The sequence below is a fragment of the Ictidomys tridecemlineatus genome, chromosome 2, assembly GCF_052094955.1.
Source record: "Ictidomys tridecemlineatus isolate mIctTri1 chromosome 2, mIctTri1.hap1, whole genome shotgun sequence".
Taxonomy (NCBI): domain Eukaryota; kingdom Metazoa; phylum Chordata; class Mammalia; order Rodentia; family Sciuridae; genus Ictidomys; species Ictidomys tridecemlineatus.
The window spans coordinates 95,809,832-95,827,197 of record NC_135478.1 but is presented as its reverse complement, the minus strand read 5'-3'; the positions used below and the strand labels follow the sequence as shown (position 1 = coordinate 95,827,197).

General features: G+C 49.8%; 1 non-coding gene across 1 annotated transcript; it reads right to left on the bottom strand.

Moving 5' to 3' along the window:
• Positions 1 to 4,609: 4,609 nt before the first annotated feature.
• Positions 4,610 to 4,735, bottom strand: LOC144375533 (U6atac minor spliceosomal RNA). Its single transcript, XR_013435600.1, has one exon. It is a non-coding gene; the product is annotated as a U6atac minor spliceosomal RNA (small nuclear RNA).
• Positions 4,736 to 17,366: the final 12,631 nt, after the last annotated feature.

The window sequence follows — 17,366 nt, the reverse complement described above, 5'->3', positions numbered from 1 at the left end:
TGGATGGAAAAAACAAGACCCAACAAATGTTGCTTCTAAGGAGGCTCACCTTATAATCAAAGGCACCCAAAGACTGAGGATAAAGGATAGGAAAAGATACATACGATACAAATGGAGACTGAAAGTAAGCATGGGTAGCTACTCATATCAGACAAAGTAGACTTTAAGCCAAAATTAATCAGAAGATACAAAGAAAGTCAATTCACACTAATTAAGGGAAATATAAACTATAAGATATAATCATTCTAAATATTTATGCCCCAAAGATCTGTGCATCTATATACATATACATACTTTACTCAGTATAAAGAATCAAGTAGACTCCAACACAGGTGTGGAGTCCTGCAGGGGCACTTGTATAAACAGAGCCAGGAGGACCTTAGAGCAGGGAAGAGTGAAGGATTCTCTGAAGTTCACAGAGTGACCCAATTGTCCATGTGGACCAAAGTATTTTCAGGAAGGGGATGACAGAGTGGGATTTGGACTCAGCAGCCTTCTCTGCAGCCTTCCTAGGAAGTCTCTCTGGGCACATCTCCATTGCTTCCCAAACCCTTTTATACTAATGGACCCAGCTGGCTTCCACAATGGAGTCATAATCAACTCTGTCAATCATCCTGCTCTGCAGCCACTTAAGTGCTGAAGCACTGATTGACACTGGCTACTCAGTTACCAGGCAGTGCCCAAAGCTGGACCAGAATTTTAACTTCAGGTTATGGAAGCCTAACAGCTCTGAAGAGAGTTTGAAGAACTGAATAGACTTTACAAACATTACACAATGCAACTACAAACTGAATCAGCTGTTCATAGGGCCATTGTGCCACTGTCATTAAGGACAGGACCCTCATCCACTGACCTAATGCATTAATTGTTAAATGTGATTTCTAAAGGGCTGTTGATTTGGACTCTAATCTGGCACTGGAACTTCCAGAACAGACCAATTTTGCATTTAACCATGGTAACTGAGCTTTGTTTGGTTGCAGGAGTCCTACAGCTAGTTTGCTAATTAAATTGTGACCAACTGACTGGTTGACTGAGTAAGCAGGACCAATTAAGTTCTTTCTATGTTTCACCTATTTTTCCATCAATGCTGTCTCTTGAAGCTATTGGCCAGAATTCTAAGAACCTCTTTGGGGAGTTATCAGATTTGTGAATCATGTTTTTCTGGTTTTTTTTTTTTTTTGTTGTTGTTCTTTTTATTTGTTCAAGCACACTATACTAAACTCAATTGTTCTCAGGAATTTCACTCTTAAGAGCTTTGGCACAGTGGGCAGGCTTGGAAGCAGAGCTGCAGTGACCTCAGAGTACTGGGTAGACAGAAGTGGAGCTGGTCATGCTCACTGTTTTCTGTGACCAGTGGGGACCCTGAGTAAGCTCTCTTTTTCAGATCAAAAGTTCCATGGATCTGTTTTTGAGCTGAATCTATTTCAGCATTTTTTTTTATCATATTGGGTTGGAATTCAAGAAACCAGAACAGGGTCCTGAAGGTAAGTTTCAGGAGTCTGATGTGGTCAGAGAAAAACACCTGAGTTAGCAAGTAGGCCAGGTTCCAGGAGGACAGGGACCATGTTCCAGCAGGACCCAGTGTCCACAATGCTACCTCTAAAATCCTTTAGGTTTGATTTGTGCTATGAGTGAGCCTGCCCCTTTGAAGTTTGTGCCCAGTGCCATTTTGTGTCACAAGAGTGCACAGACCTTTCCGGGGTTTGTCACTGTTGCTTGCATCAGACAGAATCTAGGTTAGAGCCCGGGTAGGAACCTCCTCCATTTGGAGCTATATTTATTTATATTTCATATATAAATATTCCTGTAAAATGCACCTTTTAAGAAATGAGTGAACCTTGCCATAAATTACTGGAAGTTTTAATTTAGGTGACATTATTTCTTTGTGGGGTTCATTGGAAAGAGAAGGACCAAAACACCACAGAAACAATGGGGGATCAATGGGATGCATTTAGAAATCAGTTCTGGGAGGCTTTTAAAAGACCAGCTAAGGAAAAAAGTGTTGTTTCTAGAGGCTGAGCCCTTAGACTAGGGGTTTCTGCTTCTTTAACGGTCCTCAAAGTTTTGGGTCTTATCTTATGCTCAGAAAAGGGACACTCATGTCCTACACATAATGAGGGGTTGGATTTCTGCACATAAATTCATTGGATTTCTGCACATTCCTTGGTAATTTTCCAAATGGTGTTGTCACCAAGAACAGAGAACCACCTTCTTCTGTCTGATGAGATGGATTACACTGAGATTGAAAATCACTCAAATGGAGGGCAGGTAGGTGTAAAACCACAACATAAACCAACCAGAGCTGCATGGAAGCACCTCATATTCCACAGGCACCTCAGTCAGTGGGAAAAGCCTCCCTCACCAACCCTGATCCCATCCTCTTTGTCTGAAAGTCACCAGCCACATTTGTTGAGTTCATCCATGTTCCTAGGGACTGGAAAAGTCTACTGCTTTCCTGAGAGCAGGCACCATATGCATCTGGACACAGCACACAGTTCCTATACCTGTGAGATGGTGGGGAGTTTTCTCAAAAGCTTTATAGACTGATGGATTCATGATCTTACATTGTAAATGGTGAGATAAGATATGACTGCAAAAGACAGCATGGCCCCATGAACTCTGAAGAAGGAAATTCTGAGAATTAGAAAAGAGAAGTATAGGAGGAGACTTAGTAACACCTATTACATCAGGACTTTGCTGAAATTTGGGAGGTGAAAGTCTTAAAGCAGGAACCACACGTTTCCCAGAAGCCGAAGAGCCCGCTTAGCCCAGGCCTTCCAAAGACTGTGAACCTCCTTCTGCTGAATGTCGCCCGACGTCCTCCTCCTGCAGAGATGAAAAGTGCTAAAACCTACTTTGGGAGTCATCAGTGATGTGCATCTCTCCGCTCTTAAGCCAGCCAATTCCAGGTTCAAAGAAATGGCTGTGGGGAAGGAATCAATAGCTCATAAGTGCAGAAGGAGTGAAGCAAGGCAGGAATCGACCACTCTTCTTCACGCAGTTTCTAAGCCCAAAGCCACCTCTGATGAGGTGGGAGGGCCACTAATTTCCACAAGTTCAAGGTTTTGATGATGCATAGCAAGAGACCATTACTAGGCTGGATGTGCTCCAGCGACTGGGAGACTTGGGAGATCTGCAAGCCCTGCCTAATACCATACCCCCAAACCAGTGCAGAGCATGTTGACCTGGGTGGAGGGCTGACCAACATTCACGAGTCCCTTTCCAAACAAACATGCTTGCTACTTTGCATTCTGAGGAAGGCACAGGATAATATGAGGAAAAGGTTATAAAAATACAGAGACAGATGAGAGTCTGTGATCCCAGGGATGCAAATCCAGGATCGAATGGTTCCTGCGTGCCTGCCTCTAGGCCACTCCCCACCTATTCTGCTCTGGTTTATGAAGGGGACTGACCATTGGTTGCTGTAGTAGTGACACCATTTCTCCTGCCATCACTGTTACTTGGAACACTTTACCTCTCTGCTTATGAGACTTGAACAAGACAACAGATTAAAAATAAAGGAACTTTTTTTTTTTTTTTTGGAAATAAAAGAGTTACCCAGGCCTGGAGGTAAGGCAGCTGTTTGCTGTTGTTGCTTCTGAGAAGTAAACATCCACTTGGAAATGGAGCCCTGGTTTTTTGGGAAGCCTCTCCTCTCCACTTCAGTCTTTGTGGTTAAGAAGGGGGCCCTGCATTCTGCCACTAGCTGTGGCCATAGTCCAACTCTTTCCCCAATGGCTCCATGTGTCCTACTATCCTGCCTTTGGTGATTGGTCCTGCAGTTGTCATGTGACCCAAGATGAGCCAATGAGAGCCAATCCTGGGATTTTGCTGAGTTACCCAGCTTTTAGCTACACCTGTTATGACATTCCTGAGTGGCACTCCAAGAGGTGGCTCTTTTGTACAGTGCCCGGGAGTTTCTGTAACAGCCTCTCATTCTTTTTTTTTTTTTTTTTTTTTTATTGGTTGTTCAAAACATTACAGAGCTCAAGACATATCATCTTTCATACATTCGACTCAATTGGGTTTTGAACTCCCCAAATACATAATACAGACTCACTTCTGTTACATACTCACATTTTTACATAATGGCATATTAGTGACTGTTGTATTCTGCTACCTTTCCTATCCCCTACTATCCCCCCTCCCCTCCCCTCCCCTCCCAACATCCCTCTCTACCTCCTCTGCTGTTGTTCAATTCTCTCCCCTTTTTTCCCCCCACCCCCTTGCCCCTCATAACCTCTTATTATTTTGTGTATCACTGAAGGTCTCCTACCATTTCCATATGTTTTCCCTTCTCTCTTCCTTTCTCTCCCCCCATTCGTCTTAGTTTACTGTTAGTCTTTTCCTCCTGCTCTTCCTTCCTGTTCTATTCTTAGTGGCTCTCTTTATATCAAAGAAGACATTTGACATTTGTTTTTTAGGGTTTGGCTAGCTTCACTTAGCATAATCTGCTCTAATGCCATCCATTTCCCTGCAAATTCTATGATTTTGTCGTTTCTTAGTGCTGCATAATACTCCATTGTGTATAGCTGCCACAATTTTTTTATCCACTCATCTATTGAAGGGCATCTAGGTTGGTTCCACAGTCTAGCTATTGTGAATTGTGCAAAAACGATGGTTAGATGCGACGAAGTAGGTGGCAATGCCTTAACCGTATGCGTGTTGTCAGGCCCGAGGGCCTCTTCCATCCTTGTCAAGGGGAGTGCTAACCTTCTCTCCTTTCATACAACACCAGCCTCTCATTCTTAAGGTCTCCTCCCAAGGGCAGAGACAGAAACATCTCTCAATTTTTCACACTCTTGAGTAGCTTCTTATGGGTAATTGGCACAATAATTTTTCCTGCTTAATGTTGTTTTTAATCAAACACTCTACATTATTTATCAGATCCATGGGGAAAAATACAGTTTTCATTAAGTGAGTGCTATTCAAGGTAGTGCTCAGGATCCATTAGCATGGGGGGATTTAGATTTAATAAATGCCAACCAGGGTTGACCTAGTTAAAGAGCCATTCACCCATGAGCGAGAAACTATTTAATAACTATAAATATAAGGCAGTGACTTGTTCTTAAGTAGCCAACTCTGAGACCATGGCAGGTGGCACTGCCAATCCTGGAGAGACAAGTGGCAAATCCTGGAGATGTTCAAACCTTCCATTCTAAGGAAGGAGGTTTTCAGGACATTTTAACACTCGTCAGATGAAAGTACGTGGCTTTCAGAAAAAGGGAGAAGTACATTTCCTGTGTCCACAGTCATCTCCAGGTGTGGAGATCTCACAGGATGGTTAGATGAGAAAGGAGCTTTGAGAACCTGCATTAGCAGTCGTGAATGCATAACCCACCGGTGAAAAAGGGAGGGATTTTTTTTCATCTTTTAGCAGTGAGCACTCACATGTGGGGACGTCCTTCCTGAGGTCAGTCTTGGCTCTGACATCTATGTGACATGGGGTAAGGCCCTTTTCCCTTCCTGGATTCCATGGCCACACTTGTAGAATGGAATCACAGTGCTATCCACCTTCAGTGACCTAGTGAGGACAGTGGGTGGGTAAGTGAGTGCTGCCATTGCCTCCAATGTCTCCCACCCCCTGTCCTGCTACTTCCGGCCATCCGTGGCCTGCAAGGCATTTGCCGTAAGAGCCACAGTGGTTTCAGGTTTATGGATGGTTCTGCTGCACTGGGGAATGCTGCTTGACTCAGAACTGATTCTTGAGGAATGTGTCTGTCAGACTCATGAATTCTAGAAGCCAGGCACACCTGAGAGAGAGTAAACTGTTCTTCACCTTCCACAGTCTACCTCAGGAAGACAATGTGATACCCAAGGAAGACCCCTCAGCTGGAGGTCACCCTGTGTCCACGTGATCCTGCTATGTCCCTTTCCTGTCAGGGAGGATGGTGCTGGAGCATCATGAAGGACCTTCCAGATGAATGAGTAGGCGGGGATTCTGTGCTTCAGGGCTGTGTCTCTCAACACCCGGGCATCTAGAATTACCCAGAGCCCCCCTGAGCATGCTGAATGGGGGCTGCAGGGGCTGCAGCCCACTCTGTGGTTCTAATGATGCCGACCTGGGAAAGGCAAAGCTGCCCAGACAGGAAGAGATCAATGTTTGCAGGAACCAGGAGGGAGAACAGCAGAGCACAGGAAGCTCAGGGCAGTGATATTATTCTGTCTGACACAGTCAGGTGGATACAGGACATTACGTTTTTGTCAAATCCCATGGAACTTCACAATGCAGAATGAGTCCTAGTGAAAACTAAGAACATTAGTTCATCAGGGATCAATATTGATACTGTTCCCAGCTATAACCAGGAGCTGGCACACAGACACAAGACCTGTGACACAGACCTGGCTAGAGGGATGCCAAGTGGAGAGGGAGTTCACAGGAACGCTACACATTTTGCATAACCCTTTCACAAACCTAAAACTGCTCCAAAGTTAAATCTATTAATTTCAAAATGATTGACACCCTCTTCCCACCTCCAGAGACCCTGATTTAATTGCTTGGAGGTAGACCCTGGGCGTTCAGACTGTTTGGTCCCCCATGGTCCTATGGCAGCCATGTTGAGCACAGCCTGTAGAAGGAAACATCTACAGAGGCTGGAGAAGGTGGGGCAGAGGGCAACTCAGTGTGAGGGAACAAGACCTTCACACCCTGGGAGGAGAAAGAACTGGACCAAGGCATGGCTCATAATAGTACCTGCTTACATCCTTCCAAGGCCTGCCCTGGTGATCGGGTCCCCATTCCTGAAGCAGCCCATTCACACCAGGTCCCTCCCCAAGGCAGGACGCTCATGGAGGCCACCACCTGGTAGGCAGGAGTCTCCATCTGCCATGGTCAGGGTGTGCCCAGGATGCTGAGACCCAGGAGCCTTTGGGCTCCAGGTCACCTGAGAATTCCCCTGGGCCTCATCCCCTGAGTCCCTGCAAGCCCCACCTACTTCCTGCCCTCCACCACAAGTGGCCCTTTTGTATTTGTTTCATGCCCACCACGGAGACCTTTGGCATACCCACATTCCTCCTTAGTAAGTTGGATTTTATTTGCACATTGAAGAAAAGCTCTATTTCCCAGCAGGCCCCTTGCAGCTCGAGAGTCTGTGCATTGAGTTCAACTCTAGAGATACAGCCAGAACTTGCTGGGAGAGCTCTCAGGAAGCCTCATGAGGACAAGTGTCCCCATGCTGTCCATCTTTCCTTCATGCATCTCCTCCTAGTCCTGGAATGTGTCTGTGATCCTGGAGACGAAGTGGACTGGAGGAACACCAGCCCCGAGGACCTTGTGGTTATCATGCATCTCCCGTAGGGGCTGCGTCCCAGGTCTATGATGTGCTTTCTTGAAGGTTGCACATCCCTCACAGAGACACAGCCCACCTTTTCCTAATTAGACTGTGAATTCCCACAGGGAGATTTTCTACCTTACCTGCTTCTCATCTCTGTAGTGCTCAGCACTGGCCTGCTGGAAGCAGGTGTTAACTGATTGGGGAGAGAGGGAGGTGAGGGAGGGAGATGCATGAGTCCATTTCAGCAAGTCAGCAAATGGAGTTTGCTTGGTTGCAACCGTCTTGGGGCAGCCGTCTTGCTGAGTCCTTCCCCTCCCATCCAGAGAGGCTCTGAGACATGGCTTTCACTCCTTCTTAAGATCCACTAAGCTCCCATCTTTCAATCACGACTCCTTTCTATATCCAGGGCAGAAAAGGAAAAAAAAAATTTGCACCAGAGATTTTATTTTACTTCCTTCCCTAGGTGAAATTCCATAAATAGTAGGCCCCAGTCTAATTTGCAGGAGGAAATTGAAAACACACCTCCCTGACCTCCAGGGAGGGTGTTCAGGAGCTTCAGAGGATCTTCAGCTAATGGCAGAAGCACGAGCAGATTAACGGGTCCCAGAGACAAAACGTCTACGCCAGCTCAGATGGCATCTCAAAGAGCGGGGAAATTGGTGGTAGCTGTGTCCATCTGCAGAAGGAAGTGTCCTGCAATCTCGATGGCTGGCTCTGGAACTGAGCACATCTCAGTGGAGCTGGCGTGTTTTCTTGTCAATTGAGATAATTCACCAACTCTCCTGGTAACGGAAGAGCTAGATATGAATTTACCACTTTATAGGAGGTGAAGTGCCCTGGCCATCGGAGACACACATGTGATCCCAGAAGAGAAAGAGTCTTCATGCTGGAAGTGCAAGCCTAGTTGTAATTGGACCCAAGCAAGTAAATGGGCTCATATTGCAGCCCTAGAAACCAGGCTCAGTGTGCTCTTTGAGAATCAGAAGAACAAAGGAACAGGATGTGATGGAGACACCCTCGTGGGCTGGGACACGGAATCTGAAGTAGGGTAGCTGAGGACCAGGAGCTCGGCTGCCTGTACTTCTGGAAGAGCAGCCACCAAACCCTGCTGTGCTCTCCTAGCTTCTCTGGCACAATGCACCAATGGGGAAAGGAACTGCATAGTGAATAAATCAAATCATGTGTCCCGATTGGGTCACTGTAGAAGTGTTTATCTGTTCTGGGACAGTCAGGGTGTTTATCTGCAGACACAACTTCAAGAGCAAGGAAGCCTCCTTTTGGATTTATACACATATCAATTAATAAATGATGTCTCTCCATTGTCCACCTTTCAACCCACACACTCCAGAGTGGCCAGCCACCTGTGGCTAGGGTCATTGACATATGTCATTCAATCTCAGGGTGATGGTTAGGAGGCATAAGGAAGCAGAGAGGAGCCTCTGAACAATGGAGGTCTGCAGCAATGGTGGAGGAGGAAGGCTCAGGACACTCCTGTTTCTGTCTCCTAAATTCGCCCTCAGGTGATAGCACCAGTCCAGGTTGATTGGGAGGTTCCTATGCCACATGCACAAGTCTATGCACACACATTGTGAGATGTGTGCCAAGGAGGACTTGTGCTTCACTGTGTGTTTACTTTCTGTGACTAGGTTTCAATCCTATGTCATTTGCTGGTTTTGAGGATAGACTTCTTAGGGTTCTGACCCTCTGGGTCTCTGATCTTTATGAAAAAAATGTTACAAGAGCTGGTGAAGGACCACGGGTGCCTGTCCCATGGTGTCTTGCAGGGCAAAGCCTCAATACCCACTGGATGGGTGCAGAGACGTGGAAGGAAGAGAAGCCTCTAGCTTTTGTTTTATTTACTTGCTTGCTTGATTTCATTATTGCATGAAATTGGACTTCTGTCTTAAAATTATGAGAATCAAGTCGATTAACACACATCAGAAGCTTAACAGAGTGTCTGACAGAGTCTGTAAATGACCGTCAACAGAAGCGACTTGTAGAACCTTGGTTGTTTTAAATGGTGAGGATAATGGAGCCGTCTGCAGTTCAGGGAGAGCACTTGCTTATTTTAAAAAGATGTTAGGAAAAATCAGACAAAGATTATCTGTGTTGATATTTAAGCTACAAATGACATTTTGGTGCTTTGTCACCAATCCCCAAATGAGAATGTTTTGTGTCATAGCTCCAAAACTATCAGGGTCTTTGAGTGTGGTTTCCTCTTACTAAAATGACTTTCTTCATATTGGTTGCTGGTTTAATTTTTCCAATTATAGATGGAACATTTCATCTTATTTGTTAAAAACCCAGAAGAAATTGGTAGAAACTGTAACAGTGTAGCCATTTATCACCATCACAACTGAACCACTGTCTGTAATAATACCTCCGCAGACGTGGCGAATTCTCAGACAGCTGTCATCTATGTGCTTCTTCCGCTTAAGGAGACATTCTACAATGACATAGTTAAAGGTCAGTGGAGTTTAACAGGGGCCCCTTGTCCCCAAGAGGGTGTTGGACCATGTCCCCAGTGCCTCGAGGAGCTTACAGGGATCTCCCTGTGCTCATTGCTGTCCCCAGTGCCTCGAGGCAGCATTGTAGAAAGCTGCTAAGTGGAAATCCACCCAAGGTGCAAGGAAGTCCAGCTGCCACTTACAAATTCACATCAAGCCCTGGACTTACTCTCTAAACCATCAATTCCCAACCAGCGGTCAGAGTCTCAGTCCCTCTCCCTCTGCACCATCTTCTAGCTGGATAATACATACCAATGTTTTAGAGGTCAATCAAAGGTGTAGCCAGCACATGTACCCACCCTGGATGGGCTCAGGGTGCTCAGGGGGCATTGCACAGCACCTCACCCCAGGATGTCCTGAAGCTGCAGCATGCTCTCCCACACACCTGTCTCAGGGGCCAGGGCCAGTAGGAAGCATGGTGAGCTTTGATTTTGTTTGGATTACGCACCCTTTTTTTTAACTCAAAAATGAAACAAACAAAAAGATTGGAGCTAGAGAAACAGCCCTTACCTCCCCTCTTCTTCCCTAGGACTACCCATCACGGAAAGAGAGCACCTCAAGAGCAAGAATGCTTACTGTTCATTACAGAGCCACACACCCCCACTGAGCAGAAAATGGAGGGTCTCTCCCAGCCCAGCAGCTGAGCCCGAGCCAACCGGGAGGACCTCGGAGGCAGCCTCAAGTGGCAGCAGAACTGAGAACCACAGCCAGGGTGGACCCCAGAGGGTCTCCATTCCTAAATCCCAGCCCAGGCTTGAGCAGTCACCGACCCCACCCTTCCAAACAGAAGAGGAGGAGGGATTCCAAGCACCACGTGGTCTCATTAACCACAAGCCAAGCTCAGCTGGGGGAGCTGGCTGAGGGGTGTGTGGATGGGGCCTTCATTCTCACACCAAGCCCACCAGCGTTCAAAATGCCCAGATTCCCCACCTCAGGAAAGAGAAGGGGGGAGAGGGAGAAAGGGGGGGGGAAGGGGGGTAGAGAGAAAAATTAAGATATTTCTTTTTCTTTTTAAATATTTTTTTTAGCTGTAGATGGACACAATACCTTTGTTTAACTTATTTATTTTTATTTGGTGCTGAGGATTGAACCCAGGCCCTCGCACATGCCAGGCAAGTACTTTACCTCTGACTACAACCCCACCTCTAGGAAGAGATTTCTTAATAAAAACCAAATATAAGTTTTTCTTTGTTTCCTAGAAAATCTGTAATTAAACTGTAGTGAAGGCCACTGTCCAGGAATTGTGCATGTATGTGTGTGTGTGTGTGTATGTGTATGTGTATGTGTGTGTGTGTGTGTGTGTATGTGTGTGTGTGTTGGATGAGATGATTATTACCATCTAGGGGTGCTGGGTTCCTTGCCTCTATTCAGCGAAAATTGAACAGGACACATAGCAAGCAAGAAGTTGGTTTATTGCAAAGGTGACAGACGTATAGAGACAGACTTCTCCAAAGAGAAGGGGCCTTGGAGCTGGGAGTCCAGTGGGGGAGTTTTGGCCTGTACTTTTCATGGTCTTTAGAATTTTCTTCTCTCCTTCTCTCTCCCCAGACCAAGTGCTCCTCACTATTATTGATTGGTGCCCCCTCTGTGCACATATCTGTTTTAGATTCTGTTTTGAATCCCCCACTTTGGAGCACAAGTACAGAGTGTTGTGGGATTGGGTCCCTGCTGTGTCCATGAGACCAGTCTTTTCCTCAAGCAGGAAGTTGACCTCATTAAAAGACCCTCCCCATGCTCCTTTGTCCTGGCCCTGTCCTGACCTCCTCCCTGGCCCTCCTTCCCTGGCTGCCTATGCCCTTCTGCATCTCCCTCAAGATAATATGATAGAAGTTGTTAGGTACCAAGAAACATAAACGGCAAAATAAAGAATATTAGGATGTGAGTGGTGACAGTTTATAATGTCAACTGCGTCATTTTGAGCATTGAGTATTATGTTTGAATCATAAATGTTCCCCTGAGCCCTGTGAGTTCAAGGTTGAGTCCCCAGCCTGTGGCACTCCTAGAGTGTAGTGGGACCCCAAAGAGGTGGGACTGGTGGGGGCAGTTAGGTCACTGGTATATGCCCTTGAAGCGGGTGCTGGCCTGTCCTCCTGTCCCTGCTTCTCAGCTGCCCTGGGATGAGTGGCTTCTTAGCCACACGCTCTGCCCTGACCATGAGCCCAGAGAGATGGGGCCAGGAGAGGGCAGACTGAAAACTGATGTCACCTAGCAGCAAATACAGCTTTGCTCCTTTGTGTGATTATCTTAGCCTGTTGCCCCAGTGACAGAAAGCTGGCAAGCACCCTGAGACCCAGCATTCAGGACAACAAGGAAGGTAGAAAAGCCGGCCTTGATTTCCAGGAGGAGAGTGTTCCAGACAGAGACCCTCCCTCCCAAGGCCCTGTGGCAGAAAGCACGAGGAGCCAAGGGCTTCATCTCTGAGAGTTCATTTGCTCTGGGCCTAGAGAGGAGCTGGCAGGAGGCAGGGAGCCTGTCAGCACAGTGCAGGGCATCTGGTCCTCTTCTGCCCCATAAAGCCCAGTGCTCAGGACAGGCAGGCGAGGGGCTGATCCTGAACATCTGGGGAGTGCTGGGGTCCCCGCCCAGTGCTGCTCCCTCCTGTGAGGTCCATGGCTTAGCCTGATGCTCTGTCCAAATGCCTGTCATTTCAAGAGCTCATTCCTATTTCATGCAGATAGAGATTTGCATTTATGCCTCTTTATATTAAAGTTCATATTATGGGTGGGGCATGGAGGAGACTCGTCCCATTAAGCGTGACTCTTCAGTCTGCTTAGAATTCATCTCTGGGCTGAGGAGCAGCCTCCTTGTCACCTGAGGCCACGATGTCTGCCCAGTGTCTGGAGAAAGGTCACAGCCCAGGTGATGCCAGCGCCTTTTCCCTTCCTCCGGCGCCTGCCTCTTCATCGACACTGTGTCTCGCTGCCAGGAGTGATTAATGGCCCAGAAGTGTCGCAGCTCAGTGGTTATTAGTGCACCATGCGCTGGCAGCTGCCACCTGACTACCTGTGCCTGCCTGCACCCTCCTCAGATGGCAAGTCACATTCTTCTCCTCCCAGTGTGCCCACCCCCTGGACCAGGAGGCCTGCCAGGCACAGCTCCCTCAGGGGTTCAGACCTGGCACCTCCAGGACCCTCTCTTGACCTGAGTGTGCCTGGGATCCAATGATCAGCCCAAGGTGACTGCTCAGTGGGGACAGGAGGATCCAGGGGGAGGTGGGAGCATGAGCTGAAGGCATCAGGCAGGTTCTCGTGGCCACTCAGGGCTCTGCAGGCAAAAGCTCCCTTGATGTTTATTTTATTTTGATCAACATACATTGACTGTCCCTGTCACCTGGGCTCAACGGCCCGCCTCCCTGCCTCCCCTTCCCAGCCTCTCCTTGCCACCATTCTGGAGTCTGGCAGCATTTTCAGCCTCCACATGGAAAAGCAGGTGTTCAGTCCTCCACCCAGGTCTGGCTCGGCTCACCCTGCAATGTCCTGCCGTCCCTCCGTCCTGCAGCCAACTTAAGTGTGCTTCTGTGGCACTTCTCTGTGTCCATTCATGTGCTGACTGGCGCCTGCATGGGGCTCCCGATCCCTCCCAGTGCAGCAGGTGCTGTGAAGGTTTCCCAGGGCAAGGGTGGCACGGTCTGTCTTGTGTGCATGTCCACTGCTCAGGGGTGGGGCCAGGCTGTGGGGGCTGTCCAGGGGAGAGGGGATGGGGTGGGGCAGCCTGGTCCCCTCAGACATGGTGAGGAGTGCATAGCGGGCATGTGCTGGAGCTGACCCAGCAGCATCTGGAGGTGAGTTGGGGATCTAAACCCACTACAGTTGGACCTGACTCATGGCCTCTCTTCCTCCTGACTCCCCCCCTACTCTTCTCTCTGTCCCTGTCCTCCAGCCACTGCAGACTCCTCATCCCTGTGCAGTACATGAGGCCCAGCCACCCCCTCAGCCTCCTCACCCATTCTTGACTCTGTCTGGGGTAATATTGCAGGGTCCTCTCCTGGTTCTTCCTCACCTCATTCAGAAGCCCTTCTTCCCCCCTTCCACCTGCTCTCTTCTCCCTTCCTCCTCCCCTCCTCCTACTCCTCCTCCCTCCTCCCCTCCTCCCCTGCTCCTCCTCTTCCTCCCTCTCTTCCTTCCCTCCTCCTTCCCTCCTCCTCCCCTCCTCCTTCCCTCCTCTTACTCCTCCTCCCTCCTCCCCCTCCTCCCCTTTTCCTCCTCTTCCTCCCCTCCACCTTCCCTCCTCCTCCCCTCATCCTTCCCTCCTCCTCCCCTCCTCCTCCCCTCCTCCTTCCCTCCTCCTACTCCTCCTCCCTCCTCCCTTTCTCCCCTTCTCCTCCTCTTCCCCTCTCCTCCTCCCCTCCTCCCTTCTCCTCCTCTTCTTCCCCCTCCCCTCCTCCTTCCCTTCTCCTCCCCTCCTCTTTCCCTCCTCCTCCCCTCCTCCTTCCCTCCTCCTACTCCTCCTCCCTCCTCCCTTTCTCCCCTTCTCCTCCTCTTCCCCCCTCCTCCTCCCCTCCTCCCTTCTCCTCCTCTTCCTCCCCCTCCCCTCCTCCTTCTCTCCTCCTCCCCTCCTCCTTCCCTCCTCCTCCCCTCCTCCTTCCCTCCTCCTACTCCTCCTCCCTTCTCCCTTCCTCCCTCTCCCCTCCTTCTCCCCTCCTTCTTCCCTCCTCCTCCCTTCTCCCCTTCTCCCCTTATCCTCCCCTTCTCTTCTCCTCCTCTTCCCCTCCCTCCTCTTCCCCTCCTCCTTCTCTCCTCCTCCCCTCTTCCCCTTCTCCTCCTCTTCCTCCCCATCCTCCTCCTCCCCTCCTCCTTTCCTCCTCCTCCTCTTCTTATTCCTCTTCCTCCCAGGGCTCCCTTTTCCTCTCCCCCAGGGGCCCACCCATCTTGGAGGAACATTCCCCTTAGTCTGCTATAGGAATAATCGAGACCAGCTTCCTGGCTTCCCTTCTCCCTGGGCCCCAGGACAGGATTTGGCTGCAATCTCACATGATAATCCAGATGGGAGGGAGGCTTTGGAGCTTTGGAGTCATTTCTCTGAGGTTGAAAGGGTTGGAACGTAGAGCTAGCATTTGGCCAAGTCCTGCTCTATGTTAAATAAGAATTAATAAGGAGTTTCAGTGGCCCCTCCGGGGAATGTGGCACATGGAGCTGTTCCCATGGGCTTTAATTAGAGGTTGTGTACAGGGGGTGCTTGCAGCAGGCACTCTGAGTGGTCTCAGGGTGGCCTCGTGGCCGGGGTGGGCAGGCCTGGAGTGAGGGGTGGGCTCCGTCCTGCTCAGTGTGCCACAGAGCTGGCCTCCCGACACTCAGCCCTGCCCAGTCAGTGGGGTGACCTCTGAGCTCCTCGCAGGTGGTGGTGGTAACTGGATCACACAAGGGTCTCGGCCCATACCAGGAACATGGCGGTGCTTGGGGAAGTTAGGATCACAATCACTCCCACCTCCACTGTGACAGTCCTGCTGTGACCAGCCCTTAGGGACCCAGGAGCCCAACCTGGATTCCCAGCCCCTTTGCCATTTCCTGGCCCCTTGACTGTTTTTCTACTGGAGGACAAAAGCCAATGTGTGTCCTCTGCATTTTTCACTCAAGCATTGCAGACCCTCGGGCAGCCAAGGGGTGGGACCCCTGGGTGGACGGGTCCACAGGTCAAGAGAGAGCACATTGCCGTGGGACCCACCTGGGGCTGGAGGTGTCAGGAACCCCTGTGGAGGTTGGGTGACTTCAGAGCCACTCGCACAGAGGGTCTTGGCAGCCCAAGCCCTCGGGGCCATCACAGCTTCTGTCCCTCAGAGGCTAGTCCTTGGGTTTGGGCAGTTTTTCCAGACTGTCCCTCTGGGGAGCCCTTGGGGACCATTTGGGTCCATGTAGGTGACCCTGGCAGATGGTGCTGCCAGACAGGCCCAGGAAAACAGGCTCAGGTGGCAAGAGCTGTCTCAGCCTGGCTGTGACCAGGTGGCTCCACATCAGGCACTGGGGAATGGGGACAGGTCCTTGGAACACGTGGGCCTGGGGATGGGGAGGCTGATGCCTGTTCCTGAAGCAGGACATTTCCAGGAGACTTTCTGAAGAGCAGGAAAAGGCAGCCGCTGTGGGAACCCACAAGACCAGCAGCATTACAAGTCACTTGCTGTGTGTCAGGCACAGAGCTTGCAAGAAGGGACATGGTGGGATGACTCCGTGAATATGCTCTAGAAAATTGCTTCCTGGCCCCCTTCCAGATGGTGCAGTTGCATTGTAGCCAGTGGAGTAGAAGTGGAGATGAACTGCTTAGCCACTCACACCTCTTTCCACCTGGCTTGATGGCTTTACGGAGCTCACCGCGCCCACTATGCTCTTTCTTTCCTTGAAATACAGACTCAAGCAACCACTGTGTGTGTGTGCGTGTGTGCGTGCATACATATGAATACATGTCTGTGTGTGAATTGCACTCATGTGGGCATGGGTGTGAGCACAGTAGCTGGTTGTCTCTACACACTAGGAAAGAAAACCTTGGGGACATTGCTACACTACAAACCTGGCTAACATGGGGGAGCAGGCAAGCAAGGTGGGGAAAAGATTGGATGTGTCTTTTTGGATAAAATACCACACACTCAACACATGTATGTTTGATGCACATGCATGGCCCATCTGCAGGCTGTTCCTGAATGAGCTTTCACCAGAGCTCCACATGGTAGGAAAGGTGGGTGCACGACCCCCCACCAGGGCAGTTCATCTCTGCCCATCCGGCTGTTGCACACTGGATTTCCACATGATGACTAATCCCCAGGGATCCCTAGTGATGTCCGTGGGTTCCTTCTAGATGCATGTGGCCCCGGGATGGCCCTCATTCTCCTGTCTGAGAACCAGCACAGGCAGGGCATCTTCTGCTGCTCAGTTCACCCCTTCCTCTCCCTGCTCGTTACAGTCACCAGGGCCGGAAGGCTCAGTGATCTCGTGTGGCTTGGTGGTCTTGTGTGGCTCGGTGGTCTCATGTAGCAGTGCCAGAGCTGGGTGTGAAGGGAGAGGCACCCTGCACCTCCCACCATTCCCTTCCAGGCAGCAGTGAGGTGACATGGCTCAGACCCTGACGACTGTGGTCGCCCTTCCAAAGCCACCTGCAGGGAGCTGCCTTGCAGACGTCAGCTCTGGGCCTCTCCTGGCTCTTGCAGCTATCCCCATATCAGAGCCTGTGCCGCCTCCTGGAGACCCCTAAATAACAAAACTGGCCTCTATGTCTGGCTGGCCACACTGCTTAGTGACTGTCCCCAAGTTCCTTTCCCTGTTAACTACTGGCCATTCAGGGGATGGAAGAGCATCCTAGAAGAAATGGGCTTGTTTGCACAAGGAGAGGCTTAGAATGTTCCAAAGAGTCTCGGTGCCTCTCTTTGGAAGGAATCGCTCTTTTGCCTCATCGGTAGCCTTTGGTTCAGCCACCTGAAGTGTTTGTGTGCAGCTTGGTGTGATGGAGGGAGAGGGAGGGTCCTGGCCCAGGGACCAGGTTTCTCCTGTGACAAGTGGTGCATACTAACCTACAAGTGTCTGACAGGCCTGTACCTACCTCGAGGACAAGAGCTGGCATTGGGAGCCCAGGGTCCCCTCTGCCAGACAGCGGTGGTCATTGC